The sequence below is a fragment of the Taudactylus pleione genome, unplaced genomic scaffold, assembly GCF_031769625.1.
Source record: "Taudactylus pleione unplaced genomic scaffold, aTauple2 ptg000214l, whole genome shotgun sequence".
Taxonomy (NCBI): domain Eukaryota; kingdom Metazoa; phylum Chordata; class Amphibia; order Anura; family Myobatrachidae; genus Taudactylus; species Taudactylus pleione.
In genome coordinates, this window is record NW_028284616.1 from 7395601 (window position 1) to 7416052 (window position 20452).

Below are 20452 nucleotides of genomic sequence, written 5' to 3' on the forward strand. Positions count from 1 at the left end.
CGTATACACCGGTAACATTGAGTAACATTGGCCCCTCACGCCCAATTACAGCAGCCCTGACCTTACTTAGAAAGTGTTAACCTCGTCCCACGCAGTGAGTACACAAGCTGTGTATGCCATCACAGTGGATTATTTATGCATGCCCAAACAACGGTAGTTCAAATGGACAAGCATGTCTGTGTTTCTCTGACCACTCCCCTGTCACTACCCCTAATTGCTGAACTCCTGTCCCTCGGACTGTGATGGCTTTGTGTCTGCGTAGGTGATCGCAGTGTGATCACAATGCTGCTCACACACACGCACTGCGAAGCATAAGCATTTGCAGAACGCACCATAGGCCGATCTGCGTACGCTGTTGCAGTTGCGATCAGTGATGAATCAAGCCCTTCATTAGCAATAACTTGGGTTTTCTCTCTAAAGAACTGTAAACTCTTCCCTGTAACAGAACAGTTTTATACAGTCTTTAGCTAGTTTAAATAAACTATTGCTTTCAATTGCAAAAAAAATAGCAGACCACTCCTTGCTAAGGAATAGCTTCACCAACACGGATTATCTCCTCCACCATAAAATGTCCACTTACACTTAGGGGCTGATTCTGAGGGGTATATTTACTAAAGTGAGAGTTTTTAGAAGTGGAGATGTTGCCCATAGCAACCAGATTCTACTTAACATTTAACTAGCACCTTCTAGAAGATAATAGCTAGATTCTGATTGGTTGCTATGGGCAACATCTCCACTTCTAAAATTCTCACTTTAGTAAATATACCCGCGTTGGGAGCAAAGCAAAAACCACAAGTAACTTTGCACCTTAGGAAAACCATATAGCACTGCAGATTGTATCACAACATTTAACAAAGAAACACTTGCATGAAAAGGGGCTTTGATAGGAGATTGTCCATGCGATGTGTAAAAAGGAAAGTGATAATGCTAATACAATCACTTTACATCCGAGCTCAGACCCTGGCACAGCTACTGCTCATGTGCATGCAGAGATTACAGGGAAGGGACCCTTCAGATAATGCTCCCAAGTAACTTAGTGTTAGCCATTGTAGTTTATGGGCTACAGTACACAATCTAAATAACCTGCACTTTGGATATGTTTGTGGGTTATGATTAAGATCCCTGATTGGATCGAAATGTCTACACCATTGGCTGGTGATGGATTAAATATAACTCAAGGCAGTGAAGAGGGACTGGTGTATGTATGTATATATATTAGGGGTGAGCGGGTTCGGATTTCTGAAATCCGAACCCCCCCGAGCCCCCCCGATCCGAGTCCGATCCGAATCAGGCTCGACTTTTCCCGCCTGACTCGGATCTGAAATCGAGGCAAAACGTCATCATCCCGCCTTCCGAGTCTCGCGGGTTTTGGATCCTATATAAGGTACCCACGTCGGCGCCATTTTCTCACTCGGCTGTGGACAGTGAAGAGGGAGGGTGGGAGTTAGGGCTGTGTAGTGTAGTGTAGTGTAGTGCTGCTGTTGTCCACTACTTCAAAGTCCATAGGGGCTGGCTGTGTTGTGCTGTGCTGCTGTTGTTAATAGGGGCTGTGTCCACTACTTCAAAGTCCATAGGGGCTGGCTGGACTGTGTTGTGCAGTCAGTTCTCCATAGGGGCTGTGTCCACTCCAAAGTCCTGTGCAGTGTCCCAGTCCTAAAGGAGTGCTGCAGTGTTGTCCAGGGGGTGCTCTGTCCATCAGGGGTGCTCCCCCCAAGTGCTAAAAAAATAATATATTTTCTGTGTTTGTGAATTGTGTGCGCAGTAGCCGCACGTGCATCAACAAAGTAGTGCCAAGCGTGCGCCTGTGTCATAAGTAAAGGGCCGGCTGGCTTGACCGTTAAGGGTGCTGTAACCCCCGAAAGTACACTCCAGTCCAAACCAAAAAAAAAATTATTTTCTGTGTTTGTGAATTGTGTGCGCAGTAGCCGCACGTGCATCAACAAAGTAGTGCCAAGCGTGCGCCTGTGTCATAAGTAAAGGGCCGGCTGGCTTGACCGTTAAGGGTGCTGTAACCCCCGAAAGTACACTCCAGTCCAAACCAAAAAAAAAATTATTTTCTGTGTTTGTGAATTGTGTGCGCAGTAGCCGCACGTGCATCAACAAAGTAGTGCCAAGCGTGCGCCTGTGTCATAAGTAAAGGGCCGGCTGGCTTGACCGTTAAGGGTGCTGTAACCCCCGAAAGTACACTCCAGTCCAAACCAAAAAAAAAAATATTTTCTGTGTTTGTGAATTGTGTGCGCAGTAGCCGCACGTGCATCAACAAAGTAGTGCCAAGCGTGCGCCTGTGTCATAAGTAAAGGGCCGGCTGGCTTGACCGTTAAGGGTGCTGTAACCCCCGAAAGTACACTCCAGTCCAAACCAAAAAAAAAATTATTTTCTGTGTTTGTGAATTGTGTGCGCAGTAGCCGCACGTGCATCAACAAAGTAGTGCCAAGCGTGCGCCTGTGTCATAAGTAAAGGGCCGGCTGGCTTGACCGTTAAGGGTGCTGTAACCCCCGAAAGTACACTCCAGTCCAAACCAAAAAAAAAAATATTTTCTGTGTTTGTGAATTGTGTGCGCAGTAGCCGCACGTGCATCAACAAAGTAGTGCCAAGCGTGCGCCTGTGTCATAAGTAAAGGGCCGGCTGGCTTGACCGTTAAGGGTGCTGTAACCCCCGAAAGTACACTCCAGTCCAAACCAAAAAAAAAATTATTTTCTGTGTTTGTGAATTGTGTGCGCAGTAGCCGCACGTGCATCAACAAAGTAGTGCCAAGCGTGCGCCTGTGTCATAAGTAAAGGGCCGGCTGGCTTGACAATTAAAGGGTGCTGTAACCCCCAAAGTACACTCCAGTCCAAACCAAAAAAAAAATTATTTTCTGTGTTTGTGAATTGTGTGCGCAGTAGCCGCACGTGCATCAACAAAGTAGTGCCAAGCGTGCGCCTGTGTCATAAGTAAAGGGCCGGCTGGCTTGACCGTTAAGGGTGCTGTAACCCCCGAAAGTACACTCCAGTCCAAACCAAAAAAAAAATTATTTTCTGTGTTTGTGAATTGTGTGCGCAGTAGCCGCACGTGCATCAACAAAGTAGTGCCAAGCGTGCGCCTGTGTCATAAGTAAAGGGCCCGCTGGCTTGACCGTTAAGGGTGCTGTAACCCCCGAAAGTACACTCCAGTCCAAACCAAAAAAAAAATTATTTTCTGTGTTTGTGAATTGTGTGCGCAGTAGCCGCACGTGCATCAACAAAGTAGTGCCAAGCGTGCGCCTGTGTCATAAGTAAAGGGCCGGCTGGCTTGACCGTTAAGGGTGCTGTAACCCCCGAAAGTACACTCCAGTCCAAACCAAAAAAAAAATTATTTTCTGTGTTTGTGAATTGTGTGCGCAGTAGCCGCACGTGCATCAACAAAGTAGTGCCAAGCGTGCGCCTGTGTCATAAGTAAAGGGCCCGCTGGCTTGACCGTTAAGGGTGCTGTAACCCCCGAAAGTACACTCCAGTCCAAACCAAAAAAAAAATTATTTTCTGTGTTTGTGAATTGTGTGCGCAGTAGCCGCACGTGCATCAACAAAGTAGTGCCAAGCGTGCGCCTGTGTCATAAGTAAAGGGCCCGCTGGCTTGACCGTTAAGGGTGCTGTAACCCCCGAAAGTACACTCCAGTCCAAACCAAAAAAAAAATTATTTTCTGTGTTTGTGAATTGTGTGCGCAGTAGCCGCACGTGCATCAACAAAGTAGTGCCAAGCGTGCGCCTGTGTCATAAGTAAAGGGCCGGCTGGCTTGACAATTAAAGGGTGCTGTAACCCCCAAAGTACACTCCAGTCCAAACCAAAAAAAAAATTATTTTCTGTGTTTGTGAATTGTGTGCGCAGTAGCCGCACGTGCATCAACAAAGTAGTGCCAAGAGTGCGCCTGTGTCATAAGGGCCGGCTGGCTTGACCGTTAAAGGGTGCTGTAACCCCCAAAGTACACTCCAGTCCAAACCAAAAAAAAATTATTTTCTGTGTTTAGCCGCACGTATATATCAAATCGATATAACATAAATGGAGGACCAAACTTTCTCCGATAAAAATAAAATAGAGAAAGATCAAGAACCACTTCCTCCTAGTGCTGATGCTGCTGCCACTAGTCATGACATAGACGATAACATGCCATCAACGTCGTCTGCCAAGGCCGATGCCCAATGTCATAGTAGAGGGCACATACAATCCCAAATGGCAAAGTTCAGGAAAATGACCTTGAAAAAGACATTTAAATCAGCTGAAGAGAAACGTAAACTTGCCAATATGCCATTTACGACACGGAGTGGCAAGGAACGGCTAAGGTCGATCCCTAGTATGTTCATGACTAGTGGTTCAGCTTCACATGACGATGGAAGCCCTCCTCCCACTAAAAAAATCAAAAGAGTTAAGCTGGCAAAAGCACAGCGAAGAACTGTGCTTTCTAAGAAGATATCACAAATCCCCAAGGAGAGTCCAAGTGTGGTGGTGGTTGCGATGCCTGACCTTCCCAGCACTGGACGGGAAGAGGTGGCTCTTTCCACCATTTGCACGCCCCCTGCAAGTGCTGAAAGGAGCACCCACAGTCCACTTGCTGATATGCAAATTGAAGATGTCACTGTTGAAGTACAACAGGATGAGGATACTGGTGTAGCTGGCGCTGAGGAGGAAGTTGGCGAGGAGGATTCTGATGGTGATGTGGTTTGTTTAAATCAGGCTCCGGGGGAGACAGTTGTTGTCCGTGGGATGAAAAAGCCCATCACGGTCATGCCTGGGCAGAAGACCAAACATTCCACCTCTTTGGTCTGGCAATATTTCTATCCAAATCCGGACAACAACTGTCTTGCCATATGTACCATATGTAAAGGTGAAATAAGTAGGGGTAGGGATGTCAACCACCTAGGAACATCCTCCCTTATACGGCACCTGCAGCGCGTTCATAAAAAGTTACTGTCAAGTTCAGAAACTTTGGCTAAGACCGTAAGCAGTCCAGGGACACCTAAATCCCGTTGTCCTGTTGTATCCAAGCGCCTGCAAACCACACCGTCAACTCCCTCCTCGTCAATTTCCTCCTTAGTCAGGATCGGATGTAGTCCTGCAGGCCATGTCACTGGCATGACTGACTCTCCTATCCGGGATTCCTCTGGAGGATCCTGCATTGCTACGCCTACTGCTGCCGCTGCTGCTGTTGCTGCTGCTGGGAGTCGTTCATCATCCCAGAGAGGAAGTAGGAACACCACTACTTTTACTAAACAATTGACCCTCCAACAGTCCTTAGCGAGGAGGATGAAGTACGACAGCAGTCATCCTGAAGCAAAACGTATAACTGAGGCCTTGACTGCTATGTTGGTGTTAGACGTGCATCCGGTATCCGCCATTAGTGCAGTGGGATTTAGACAATTGATGGAGGTAGTGTGTCCCCGGTTCCAAATCCCGTCTAGATTCCACTTCACTAGGCAGGCGATACCGAGACTGTACAGAAACGTCAGAAAAAGTGTCCTCAGTGTCCTGAAAAATGCCGTTGTACACAATGTCCACTTAACCACGGACATGTGGACAAGTGGAACAGGGCAGACTAAGGACTATATGACTGTGACAGCCCACTGGGTAGATGTATCACCTTACGCAGCAACAGCAGCAGCGTCACCAGTAGCAGCATCTCAGAAACGCCAGCTCGTTACAAGGCAGGCTACGCTGTGTATCACCGGTTTCAGTAAGAGGCACACCGCCGACAACCTCTTAGAGAAACTGAGGGAAATCATCGCCCAGTGGCTTACCCCACTTAGACTCTCCTGGGGATTTGTGATATCTGACAACGCCACCAATATTGTGCGGGCATTACATCTGGGCAAATTCCAGCACGTCCCATGTTTTGCTCACACAATAAACTTGGTGGTGCAGAATTTTCTGAAAAGCGACAGGGGCGTGCAGGAGACGCTTTGGGTGGCCCGAAAAATTTCTGGCCACTTTCGCCATTCAGCGACTGCGTGCCGAAGACTGGAGCGCCAGCAAACACTCTTGAACCTGCCCCGCCATCACCTGAAGCAAGAGGTTGTGACGCGGTGGAACTCAACCCTCTATATGCTTCAGAGGATGGAGGAGCAGCAAAAGGCCATACAAGCCTATACATCCACCTATGACATAGGCAAAGGAGGGGGTATGCACCTGACTCAAGCGCAGTGGAGAATGATTTCCGTGTTGTGCAAGGTTCTCCAGCCCTTCGAACTTGCCACACGTGAAGTCAGTTCAGACACAGCCAGCTTGAGTCAGGTCATTCCCCTCATCAGGCTTTTGCAGAAGCAGCTGGAGAAAGTGAAGGAGGAGCTAAGACGGAGCGATTCCGCTCGGCATGTGGGACTTGTGGATGAAGCCCTTCATTCGCTTTGCCAGGATTCCAGGGTGGTCAATCTGTTGAAATCAGACCACTACATTTTGGCCACCGTGCTTGATCCTAGGTTTAAAGCCTATGTGGTGTCTCTCTTTCCAGCCGACACAAGCCTGCAGAGGTGCAAAGACCTGCTGGTGAACACACTGTCAGCTGAAGCGGAACGTGACACGTCAACGGCTCCTTCTTCATTTTCTCCCGCAACTGGGGCTGCCAGGTAAAAACTTAGGTATCCTAAGCAACCCGCTGGCGGTGATGCAGGGCAGGCAGGACCAAGTTTGGACATCTGGTCCGGACTGAAGGACCTGGCAACAATTTCTGACATGTCTACTGTCACTGCATATGATACTGTCACCATTGACAGAATGGTGGAGGATTACATCGGTGACAGCATCCAAGTAGGCATGTCAGACAGTCCATACCTGTACTGGCAGGAAAAAGAGGCAATTTGGAGGCCCCTGTACAAGCTGGCTCTATTTTACCTGAGTTGCCCCCCCTCCAGTGTGTACTCCGAAAGAGTGTTTAGTGCAGCCGGGAACCTTGTCAGCGAAAGGCGTAGGAGGTTGCTTCCACAGAATGTGGAGAAGATGATGTTCATCAAAATGAATTATCAGCTCTTCCAGGGAGACCAGCCTCCAGAAGGTACAGAGGGACCTGTGGTGGTGGATTCAAGTGGGGACGAGTTAATACTTTGTGAGGATGAGGATGTACACACTGAAGAGGGTGAGGAATCGGTGGATGAGGAGGATGAGGATGACATCTTGCCTCCGTAGAGCCAGTTTGTGCAGGGACACATTAATTGCCAGCTTGTTTTGTGGGGGCCCAAACGAACCAATCATTTCAGCCACAGTTGTGTGGCAGACCCTGGCGCTGAAATGATTGATTTGTTAAAGTGTGCATGTCCTGTTTATACAACATAAGGGTGGGTGGGAGGGCCCAAGGACAATTCCATCTTGCACTTCTTTTTTTTCTTTGCATTATGTACAGTTTGGGGCCTAGTTTTTCTAACTGCCATCCTGTCTGCCACTGCAGTGTCACTCCTAGATGGGTCACGTGTTTGTGCCGCCCACTCGTGTCGCTTAGCATAGTCATCCAGCTACCTCGGTGCAACCTTTTGGACATGAAAACACTATTGTGAGGTGTGAGGTGTTCAGAATAGACTGGAAATGAGTGGAAATTAAGGTTATTGAGGTTAATAATAGCATAGGAGCAGAGAAACCAACAAATTCTGTGATTTTAGCTGTTTTTATGCTTTTTAAAAAAAAAATACAGATCCAAAACACAAAACCCAGAACCCAAAACACGGAAGGGTGGTTTTGGCAAAACCAATCCAGATCCAAAACACGAAGAAAGATCCAGATCCAAAACCAAAACACAAAACACGAAAAGTGGCCGGTGCACACCCCTAATATATATATATATTAGGGATGTGCAGGCTCGGATAGGTTCGAGTTTGCACGTGGAGTTCGGATTTTTCCCTCCAAAAAAACGGAACTCAGAACGAGGCAAAACGTCATCTTACATGGACGAACATCATCATTCCTGGACAAAAGACCAGGAATGATGATGTTCGTCCATGTAAGATGACGTTTTGCCTCGTTCTGAGTTCCGTTTTTTTGGAGGGAAAAATCCGAACTCCACGTGCAAACTCGAACCTATCCGAGCCTGCACATCCCTAATATATATATATATATATATATATATATATATATATATATATCTATGACTAAAAAATAGTTAAGTTAAAAAAATCTGTAAAATATATTAATAACAGACAAAGAATTTAAAGCTGTTTAAAAATGAAATAAATGCTTTGTTCAAGGAATACGCATAATAATTTAGCATATTTCAAAAATTATTTTCCTATCTGTCAGTGGTACAAGTGCCGCTGTGTTGCTTGTTAAATCGTCTTCCCCATACAAAGGCAGGGGTTGACATCAATGATAGCATTGTCATCTCTGGCAGTAACTGTATGAAGCAATACAAATACTACCTAATGATTTATTAAAGGAACAGTATGCTTACCAGTCATCCTTAGGTGCTATTATGTGGTGTTAAACACAAATGCGCCTCTGTTCATCCACATGACTTCTAATCAGGTGCTACTAGCTATGGTCCTGCCTATCACATTTGGGAGGAGGATGGAAAAGCATCCAGAGAGGGCAAGTGGAAGATGAGGGTGGGCAAGGTGTGGTGCAAGAATAAAGTGGGTGGTGAGGATAGATGAGAAAATGAGGATGGGGAACAGATGGGATATGAGGATAGATAGGATAAGGGAACATATAGGCAAAGGTGGAAAAACAAATCAACAGACATACTGATAAGGAGACATAGATTCTTCCACACAAGGAAGTACAGAAAGAAGAACACCTGGTTAGGGGTGCAGAGGCACACATGTGAATGGGGTGCAGAGGCACACATAGGTAGGGGAGGGAGGAAGCAGAGGCACACATGGGAAGGGGGTGCAGAGGCACACATAGGTAGGGGAGGGAGGAAGCAGAGGCACACATGGGAAGTGGTGCAAGAGGTACACATGGGTAGGGGAGGGAGGGGGGAGCAGAGGCACACATGGAAAGGAGGTGCAGAGGCACACATGGAGAGGGGATAGAGGCACACATGGGGAGAGGGGGAAATACACACATGGACAGGGGCCACAGAATCACACATGGGCAGAGCAGGAACTGACACAGAGGGTAAGATTAACATGCATGGGCAAATGATGTCAGGGGTGGCACTGTGGGAAGGGGAAGTCAAGGCAGATATGTGGGCTTAGCATCTGATTGTGATACAATGGTGGAAGCCAGGGGAGTTGCAGAATAAAATGAAAAAAGAGGAGATGGGGATGGGCACACAAAGGTGAGAGAGAGAGAGACTGTGCCCCCCTTACGCTGGATCTAGCAACGTGAACTGCCTATGATTCACAGCTGATGTGAAAAAGTTAGTTTGAGGCCAGAATTATCGGCGCTGGCCCCTTACTACCTTAACCCCATAGCGTCCTGTTGTTCAGCCCTGTTCACATACATACTGTATAATCTCTATTTAAAATCAGAGTTTTTCATCTACTATTTAAAAACAGGGCTATAAAATATGGCTAAGTGCTGAAAGTAGGTAACCAGCATTGCAGGATGTTACATTTCTCAAAATTCCCACATAGATCGTGACCTTACTACTCTACACATAAGAACCCCTTAGCAATATCACTACATAAAAATGATAACAACATACTACTCACAATATAATATACATTAAGTTACCAGAATATTAAAGTTCATACACAATTTTTAAAAACAAACTTATTTACAAACACCAATACGCACCTTTCTAACCACAGGGAATGGTAATCGGGAAGCACTGGCTTAATTCATGTGGATACGCTACACGCTACATGCATGTTGGAATAAGCATTATCAGTAAATGTATTCCGCTTAACAAAGTAGTATTTATAGGAAAATGCCCTTTTAAGATTCCCATTGGATGTAAAATCTAGGGCTTTCACCTCTGATATAATAGATCTTATTGCCATAAAGCTGTTATAACTAAAATCTCATATATCTGTCCCTCCAAACCTGATTGATGAAGGTTAAGGCCAGACTTACACATACTGTATACCTATAAAATGGGAATAAGTCCATCTTCCTGACACTAATTTCAAGCCTGAACGCCTATGTCCCCTTTTCATATCAGCTCCCCCCTTTCTGTGCCTGATTAATGGGCCTCATTTAATCAATGACCACTCCACAATAACAAAGAGATTAGGTGGACGTGTTTATTAAAGAACCTGTCAACATATCTGCCCAAAGCTAGATGTTCATGTGGGACATTTAATCTTGGCTTTTGCTTAGAAACATAGAACAGCGTGTAAAAGCAGTTTACCATTAAATGGCCTCTTAATGTTTCTAATTGCTACTGCATAATATATATACACTGCATAATATATCACTTATCTGTGTATTATGGAAAAGGAGGGAGATAATATATTTATTATTTGCTTTTCTAACTAAACATTTAACTCTATTAGAGAATATTCAAATCAGGATGCACCGCATTGAAGTAATGACATTTGAAGCTGCAGATATTGTGCACAGCCTAATGCTGAGTTTGATAGAAGTCCATTTGCAAAGTGTAAAACACACAAATATGTACCGTACATGCCCACAAAAAATATGTGTATGCAAATTTCCTCACATTATACAGTATATGGTGCCACAAAGGGTCCCCAGTGCCTTACAAAGTACATAAACACAGTAGGAACAAAACAAGACAAAAGAAACTTACAGTACAAAAACTGCAACACATGGACTACTGGGTTTATAAACATAAACATTGTAGCATCAGCAATCATAATACCCAAATAAGCAGCGGGACGGCTGAACCCAAATATTTGGTGCTGTTTTTGGCAGTGGGGAGGAGATGATAGTATAACAGAGTGTAGGAAAAGCACTAGCACCTGCGTGCAACTGGAGAGTAAGAAAAGGGGTGGTCTAATAACACAAAGTACTGTAAGGACATGTTTGTATAACTGCGGAGATATATAGACCCGCATGGGAAACATATATGCATGTCGATAGCATGACAATTGTCGGTTTTTGAGATCTGGGGCAAATACATGGAGGTTAAAGCTAGGTACACACTTGTCTAATCTGCAGTCAATCTGACCCCCGACCGACCAATTGGTCTAGCATAGGACAAGTGTGTACCCTCCACCCTAGCATAGGACAAGTGTGTACCCTCAACCGATCGAAGCGTTCACCTGGTCGGGTCAAATGCACACTTAAGACCCAACCGACCAATATGCAGGTGTGTATGATGTGCAGACCTGAGATGGTGACCAATCTCCAGAGCAACAGCACCCACCGGCTAATTAATACCAGTCCTGGACATGTCAGGGGGTTCGGGATCCAGAGGGATGACAGCTAGCCTGGATCATGGAGGAAGTCCCCGTCAGCCGCTACTGCAGAGTTTGGCAGGGGCTGTGGATTCAGCGGACATCTGAGTGATGTTTAAAGTAATATTATGAAGAACATAAACAACAGTAGTGAGGTTCACCGAAGGCCAGTTTTGTAGACAACATTTAATGTTTTTCTTTTTGGTGCTAATATATAGATTGCCACCACTTGATATTCATGAGCAAGCAGTGTAAAGCTGTCCATGAGAAAATAAAGACGTCTCCAAGTGTATACCTGCCACTTTCAGAGTTTGGCCCTGTGATTTGTTGATGGACATGGCAAACGCTAGTTTCAGGGGGAATTGGAGATGCTTAAATTCAAATGGTAGATTCGTAGGTATTATGGGAATCCTGGATATGAGTAAAATTTCTCCATTTGCCAGTCCCAGGGGTAGCCAACCCTGGTCCTCGTGAGCTACCAACAGTGCATATTTTCCAGGTCTCCTCACAGAATCACAAGTAAAATAATTAGCTTCACCTGTGAATCTTTTCAAATGTGTCAGTTAGCAATGAATACACCTGTGCTCCAGCTAGGTGAACTGGAAAATGTAAACTGTTGGTAGCTCTCGAGGACCGAGGTTGGCTACCCCTGGCCTATCCTATCAAAATGGTAGCTGCAATTATATTTTTTCTGAGACTTGTAATATGTAATCACGTACCATAGTTTGCACTGCTCCTCTATCTTCCCAATTGTTATTAGAGGATGAGCGCTGTATTCAATGAAGGATCATAGTGAAATGCTGCCTTTAGCATAGAAGCCCAATTAGCCTTTTTCAAATTAGAGCATGAAACATGTTGCAGTTGTCATATTGGGATGTTTGAAATGAGGTTTGATTGTCAGCAGCAGCCTGTTGGTGCATAATAGTCTGCTCTTGAGTCTCAGATGCTTGATGCTTCAGTTGTCACTGCTTGCCTGTGCGCTCTCATTTGTGTTTGTGCAGAAGTTTTTCCGCTGCAAGCAATTTTGCTGCTCTAGCTTTAGAGAATATTTTTAACAAATTGCTCTTATGTTTGCCTGGCATTATTATTGGAATAAAATGTGTGTGTGTGTGTGTGTAATTATTGAAACAACACTGGAAGCAAACTATACTGGAAAGATAGTGATTCTCAATCCTTGTAATGCTATATTCTTTTATTTCAGTGCTTTTCAGTGGGAGTTATGGGAAAATATAGAGCCTATGTTCTAATCCAACCTCTAAACTATTCTTATGCCAATTTTCAAGTCAATTGATTGAAAGGTTTGGTCGGGATTGAGCAAATGTGTATGCAACTATGCATAGATTGGATGTAGAATCTGCTACTAGGTCTGCAGTAGGATTGTATAAACCTTCTGATCTGCATGTGGCTCTTATGAGGATTGGCTGTGTACCCAGCTTAAGAAAACTGTCACCAGTACTAAGCTTGCTGCTGTTTGCCCCCTTCTGGTCCACCCCTTCCCCCGTCTCCTGCAGTGTCTCTTGGGACTGGGAGAGACGTTATACTCACAGTGCCCTGCGCCAAGGACGGCCGCGGTGTTAGGCCCGCCCATCACGATTAGAGTGCCTCCAGTCCACACTGCGCTGCCACCGCCTCCAGTCCCCCACTGTGCAAGATCCGGCAGGTAAGTTTGCTGTTGCTGGCAGGGAGATGAGATGGGCTGTTCAGTGAGGGGGCTGTTTAGTGAGTGAGCTCTGTGCAGTGAGGGTCTGTGTAGTGAGGGAGCGCTGTGTAGTGAGGGGCTGTGGTATGAGGGCTGTGCTGCGGAAGGCTGTTTAGTGAGGGGCTGTGATGAAGGCTGTGCTGAGGAAGACTGTGCAGTGAGGGGCTGTGCTGAGGAAGACTGCAGTGAGGGGCTGTGCTGAGGAAGACTGTGCAGTGAGGGGCTCTGCTGAGGAAGACTGTGCAGTGAGGGGCTGTGCTGAGGAAGACTGTGCAGTGAGGGTCTGTGATGAGGAAGACTGTGCAGTGAGGGGCTGTGCTGAGGAAGACTGTGCAGTGAGGGGCTGTGCTGAGGAAGACTGTGCAGTGAAGGGCTGTGCTGAGGAAGATTGTGCAGTGAGGGGCTCTGCTGAGGAAGACTGTGCAGTGAGGGGCTCTGCTGGGGAAGACTGTGCAGTGAGGGTCTGTGATGAGCAAGACTGTGCAGTGAGGGGCTGTGATGAGGAAGACTGTGCAGTGAGGGGCTGTGCTGAGAAGGGCTGTGCAGTGAGGGACTGTGGTGTGAGGGACCATTGATAAGGAGAGCTGCAGTGAGGGCTGTGCAGTGAGGGGCTGTGCTGAGGAAGACTGTGCAGTGAGGGGCTGTGCTGAGGAAGACTGTGCAGTGAGGGTCTGTGATGAGGAAGACTGTGCAGTGAGGGGCTGTGCTGAGGAAGACTGTGCAGTGAGGGGCTGTGCTGAGGAAGATTGTGCAGTGAGGGGCTGTGCTGAGGAAGACTGTGCAGTGAGGGGCTATGCTGAGGAAGACTGTGCAGTGAGGGTCTGTGATAAGGAAGACTGTGCAGTGAGGGGCTGTGATGAGGAAGACTGTGCAGTGAGGGGCTGTGATGAGGAAGACTGTGCAGTGAGGGGCTGTGCTGAGAAGGGCTGTGCAGTGAGGGACTGTGGTGTGAGGGACCATTGATAAGGAGAGCTGCAGTGAGGGCTGTGCAGTGAGGGGCTGTGCTGAGGAAGACTGTGCAGTGAGGGGCTGTGCTGAGGAAGACTGCAGTGAGGGGCTGTGCTGAGGAAGACTGTGCAGTGAGGGGCTTTGCTGAGCAAGACTGTGCAGTGAGGGGCTGTGATGAGGAAGACTGTGCAGTGAGGGGCTTTGCTGAGGAAGACTGTGCAGTGAGGAGCTGTGCTGAGGAAGACTGTGCAGTGAGGAGCTGTGCTGAGGAAGACTGTGCAGTGAGGAGCTGTGCTGAGAAGGGCTGTGCAGTGAGGGACTGTGGTGTGAGGGACCATTGATAAGGAGAGCTGCAGTGAGGGCTGTGCATTGAGGGTCTGTGATGAGGGCTTTGCAGTGAGCGGCTTTAGTATGAGGGGCTGTGAGGTGAGCAGGTTTTTCTGTGCTTTTATGAGCAATTAAAATTTTTATAAAGAGAGGGAGTTTGGGGGATGCAGTAAAACAAATCTGCTGGTGTCTGTGCTCCTTCAAGTCAGAGTGTTTCACAAGTGAGGCCTATCTGCTAGCCGCTGATCGCGTGGCAGAAACCCCGTGGCCAGTACACCGTGCATTACTGAGTGGTGAGTAAGGGTTGCCACCCCTCTAAAAGGCACATTTTACATGCAGAGTATGTGCTAAGGAGCCAGCTGCGGCAGCTTGTGTTGTGCAGAGGAGTTGTAAAAGTCTTAAAGGGAAGTGGTTGAGAATACTAGGGTAACTAAGTATCACTGCTATATCATTAAGGGGCATATGTATCAAACCTTGATGTGAGATAAAATTGTGAAATATATTTCACCAACCAATTAGCTCCAAACTATCATTCCTTAAACACAGCTTGCAAAATTTAAGTTAGAAGCTGACTGGTTGGTGATATGATATATAACTCACAATTTTATCTCACATCAAGCTTTGATACATATGCCCCTAAAGATGCTAAGTTTAAAGCAGTTCTCACACAAACATGGAGGAAATTCTGCAAACTCTTTAATGTAGCTGTGGGTCAGCAGACGCAGCAGGCACAGATACAGTCACTTATAAGCAATTTGTCTGCTCTGGCCCAAGCGCAGCTGGAATGCAACCAGCTTATTAAGACTGAGTTAACAGAGTTGAAACAAAGCAGGTCAAGGATGCCGCCATGCCAAAATATCACACCAACAGATGATGTGGAATCTTATTTGCTTACTTTTGAGAGAACGGCCACCCGCTTGAAATGGCCGGTGGAGGTATGGGCTGAGAGACTTGCTCCTTATTTAATAGGAGAACCCCAAAAAGCTTATATGGACCTGCCAGAGCAGCAAGCAAAATCATATCCCCATTTGAAAGCTGCTATATTAGCCAGAAGTGGGGTGACGGGGCCGTCAAAATCCCAAAGGTTCCATGATTGGCGTTTTAACCTTGATGACTTTGTAGGTGCTTAGTTAGCCGAACTGGCTCGCCTAGTGCGGACCTGGCCACAGCCAGAAATGAATACAGGCTTACATATTACAGAGATTATAGCTGTGGATCACTGTGTAAGGAGTATGGAATGAGGCCAACAAAGTTCCCAGATCCTAGGAACTATGAGGACTTCGCCCAGGCCATCGAAAGATATTTAGCTTTAGGGAAAATGGGGAAACCTTCAGACAGAGGGTCTAAACCTGTAACTCACCCACGTACGAAGATCTCTGCAGAGGTCCCTGCCAGGACGCGGGCCATTCTCTGTTATGAGTGCAGGGAGTTGGGACATATACGGCGGGACTGTCCTAACCGGGCTGAGCTTATGGAATGTGGGATCGGGAAAGTGAGCTGACCCACCTGGAGCTTGTATGTGACCATTAACTCACCAGGAGAGGCTACTCTATTTCGGGTAGCAGTCAAAGTTGGAGGCCAGAAAGTGTGAGGACTGGTGGATACCGGGAGTGAGCTATCCCTGATTTCGGCTGACTTAGTACCCCCAGAGGCCACCCAAGGGACCTACCACATGTTACGGTCATGTGCGTGCATGGGGCTTTACCCGTGTGTAAAGTTCCCGCTGACTTGGTGGGCAAAGGAGGTACCACTGGTAGCGGCAGTGGCTCCCCGGCCACCGTACCCATTAATCTTTGGTCAAGACTTCCCATTGCTACAGGAGATTATTTTCTTCCGGGTGGAGACAAAGGGCCTGATTCAGGTTGGTTCGCAAGGCTGCGTTTTCATGCAGCCGGCTGATGTTTGCATTCTGCGCATGCACATGCAGTGCTCGTGCCCGAACCAACCGCTGCAATTGGGAATTGATTGCAGTAAACACGCAGTCCCATTACACAATGACAGGAAGTGACCATTTGGGGTTGGAGAGGGAGGGGTGGTCAGGCGAACGCAGGCGTGTCTGTGCGTTTGAACGCCGTTACAGGGGTGTGCATAATTAAGCCACTGCGATTGTATACGTAGCCAGAGATCTAGTTGGTGACAGGAAGTTTAGCAGTTTGTGCGGCAGGTCATGGTCAACCACAACTGTGCGTATGGGTCCAATGTTACCGATGTTTTTGCTGACTTGCGGATGCATGTCATGGGAAGTGGGTGGCTTTATACAGTGGTGGGCGTCTTGGTATAGTGCTGCGGTTGCCGTGCGATTGCCTAACTATAGTGCGGCCACTGATTGGCTCCGGCTCCTGACATTTCCATGTGGGCTGTTCAATGAGTCAGATGATTGGCTGGCGCACTGAACAGTTAGGTGTCGGATTTCTTCATGGGAACATCTGGCAGCAGGAAAGTATGTGTGAGTGAGGTATGTGTGTATTAAAACTTTACTGTATACGGTGTGTGTGTACTGTCTTTAACTATTTATTTTACAGTGGAGGTATAGGTGCCGGCACTGTAAAATACAATAGTTTACTTTGATTTTCCACTTTATTACCCCCGTACCCACAGCTCAGGGGTGCGGGGAAGAGCCCCGGGCTTCAGACCAAGCCTGGGGTTTTGGGAGTGGAGGGACCCTTTTTGGGGGGGTCCCCACCTCCCCTGAGATCCCCGGCATGGCCTGAGCGACTTGGGGTGAGAATGCTTTGGCCCTGGAGACCCGGTAATAGGGTCTCTGGGCTGTGGCATTACACCATGGTCGTTTTGGGTCTGGTGCTGGTTTTAATTATAGAGGGACCCCTATGCATCTTTTTCTCTCTATAATTAAAACCAGGACTGGCCCTGCAGCCTGGTGCTGGTACCTAAATTACGGTGGAACCCTACTCATTTTGTTCCCTGTCATTTTAGGAACCAGGACTGGCTGGCAAGTCCGGGGCTGGTTAGACTTTTTTTTGGGGGGGGGGGGGGTTGGATCTTTTTCATGTAAAGTACTTCCTAATTTGGCCGATGGTGAGTTTTTTCGAGTTTGCAACCTCACATGAGTTTTAACAGTGAAAAGAGAGAGAACTCACTTCCAAACTCACTCGAGTTTGTCTTTAGTAAATTTGCGAGATGAAAAACATGCCTAAACTCACGTGAGGTTGCAAACTCACCCAATCGCGATTCTTAGTAAATTTACCCCTTAGTGTTTTTTTTTTTATTTACCTTGATGAAGAACATCTTGTTATCAACTTGGTGACACAATTCTTGGTAGAAAATGGAATATATGAGACATCGGGCTTCAGGCTGGCCAGTGCTAGTCCTGTGACAAATGTACACTTTGCCCCTTTATTCAAATGCTGTACACTGCAGCAATTATATTTAAATAAAAAAAAACTATACCTTCCATATCCCATTCCAAAGTAATCATTAGCTTCTAACAGCGTTTAGTCTACATTAGGCAATTGCAGTAATAGAGCATCACAGCTGGAAAAGAGAAAGGGCAGATATTGTCTCATTACTGCATGTTTAATTAATGTTATAGTCCTCCTCCCCAAGTCTACCCAACCACACACCTTTATCTTAACGCTTATTGCGTCTTACATGTGTAATAAACTCGCTGGCACATTTAGCAATTCAAGTTAACACACTCATCAGTGCATGCAATAACATTTGGGACAGAATTAAGTGCAAATGTGGAAGCCCATAGATGAGCAGTGCAGATGGCTGCTCTTGCAGCATACAATCTCCTCCTATGACCACTGTGGATGTTAGCAAAATGAACCCACCAGAGAGGCTTTGGCTGTGGGCAATCGGCCATGGGCAACGTTGGTTACAGACAGAGCCACAGAAGTTCATTATTGGGAATCCGTGCTTTAATCAAAGCTGTGATTTCATTGTTAAATGAAGCTTGTAACAAGGGATAAAAGCAATCCATCTGCACACAGCAGGCACCTGTGCAACTGCACAGCTCTCTAGTCACTCCAGAGGAGGATATGGCCTCAAGAATTTAACCTTTTATTGTAACATATTTGCAATGGATCTCCTACACAATTTAGTATCTCTTAGGACTTTCTTCTACTTCTTCATTAACTAATGAAAATAATGTACGGAAATAATGAAAATTATGCATATAATAGACTGAGTTGATACGTGGCTGCTTTTCATAAAAAATAGTCAGGTGTTAGAATATCCTGTTACACTGTTGGGTAGAAGTCATACTGCCAATATTTTCTTAAAGCCCTCCAGGAGATCCAAAAGAGCAGGTACTGAGGGAAGGTTCTAGGATGTGGTGATGTGAATTGATTGCTTGTGTCTCCATCCCTGCAGCTCAATGCCAATTTTTCGACTTTGGCCTAAGGATGTGAGGCCATGATTACGTGATCACCAGTAAATTATGTAATCAAGCCCCTGGACCGACAATCAAGGCCCTGGAGCTCTCTGACATTCTGGAGTCTCGATGATAAGAGTATACAACTTCTTGGTTAAGTCTCATTTATGAGGTGAAATAGGGGCTATTTTTATTACTCTGCTCTAATTGCACCTAGAAATCCACATACTAACCTTTTTGCCTGTGTAGAAGTCTGTAGTTCTGATGCGAGGATCAGAAAATTCAGACTGTCCTAATCCTTAAATGTTGCACAAAAGCCTGCACCTAACTTGACCCACAACAGTCAGTTCCTACCTGTCCCATGGGTCCAATATAACTGTCTATCACGATTTTGCCAAATATTGTCCAAAATCACAAAGGTGAGGTTAAATAAAACATTATTTTGTCATAATGATGTCACTTTTAGATGCAAAAAAAGCACATCTAATTAAACTCCATATTGACAAAGGTGTTATTTTTAATGATAAAGGGATCATATAAACTGGAGATGCTAAAATACATTCTGATTTTTTTAAAGCAGACTATTTCTACCAAGTAATTTCTTTTGCTTGGAAAAACTAGTAACAAATTGTTTAAGGTAAAATATTAATCCTAGAAACTAATAACCATTTGACTGTTGGCTAGCTCATTAACCCTGCTGCTGCTGCACTGACTTTCATACCAAGATTTTGCCACTGGTATCTGATTTCCCTTTTTCTGCAGCCCTGAGTCAATGCTGATCCCCATTAGTCCACTGGGGTCATCAAGATGCTCTGTTTGGGGCTTTAATGCAGGAATGGGGCTGGAGTGGCAGTGACAATAGTTAAGCTGCACTATGAGAACGATTAGGGTTAAGAGGAGGCGCTTGGGGCCTATTTATCAAAGATTGATAATTGCTTTCTCTGTCATTCTTTATTATCACTGCTTCCTACTATTTGACAGCAGGAATACTGCAGAGAAATTGCTGATTTATCTTGTAGTCCATCTATTTTCATAGCCTGCTATGTGGACTGCAGTGTATGCTCCTTTTATAAAGCAATTGGAAGTTTCACTTTCCGCCACTAGGTAACGTCATCTTGAGATAGCGTTATCTATACCCAGCATTGATGGTGCGGTGAAGCCTGAGAAGCTTTGCTGGTTCCCCCCCCGGGTCAAATGCTCAGGAGTGCATTTTACATCTGCATAGGAGTGTGGTTTTCGCTGTTGATAGATATGGGCACAAGTGCATTATGGATTGCTGTGATATATACATACTGCTTCCATGGCACCACCAATGATAAATATACCCCTGTTCCTCATGTCATCAGTTGCCTTATTGAGCAATTGTCCACTATGGATGGATACACAATTCATTTCTCTGAGCTATAATCTGCAAAATATTAACTCCATGTAACTATCTTTTTTTTGTTAAACGTTGAGTTACTGTTTCCAAATTCACAGCAAATGAATTCAGTCATCTGCAGCATTTATGAATATCCGGCTGTAAACTGTCATGTCAGCCTTAGTTACCAGAATAGGGTCTGAGAGGCAGCTGGCTAAGGGGCAGAAAAGGTTCAGACAAAACATCTTTTTCCTGCACATCCACTATACTCTGATAAACCTTTGTCCTTATAGTTTGAACATACTGATGAGGATACGTCATTTGTCTTATATGGACAGACTAAGAAAACATCATTCCTGCACAGAAATGTTCCTATCCGTGCTACCAATGGCAGAAAATACCCTAACATATCTAATGACAGTATGTCTGCAGAATAGAAGGACAAGCACAAAACTGTTCCTGGCACTGTCATGGTTTTCCATAGTGGCAAAGGAATCCTAGCACATACTGATTAACATAGTACCACTAGAAAGCTTTACAATC

The 20452-nt window shown here is 45.8% G+C and overlaps 1 protein-coding gene across 1 annotated transcript in view; it reads right to left on the minus strand.

Annotated features, from left to right (window-relative positions):
* The window catches only part of NCAN (neurocan), a 138471-nt gene that overhangs the window by 89843 nt on the left and 28176 nt on the right, over positions 1-20452 (minus strand). The gene's annotated exons all lie outside the window — the stretch shown is intronic.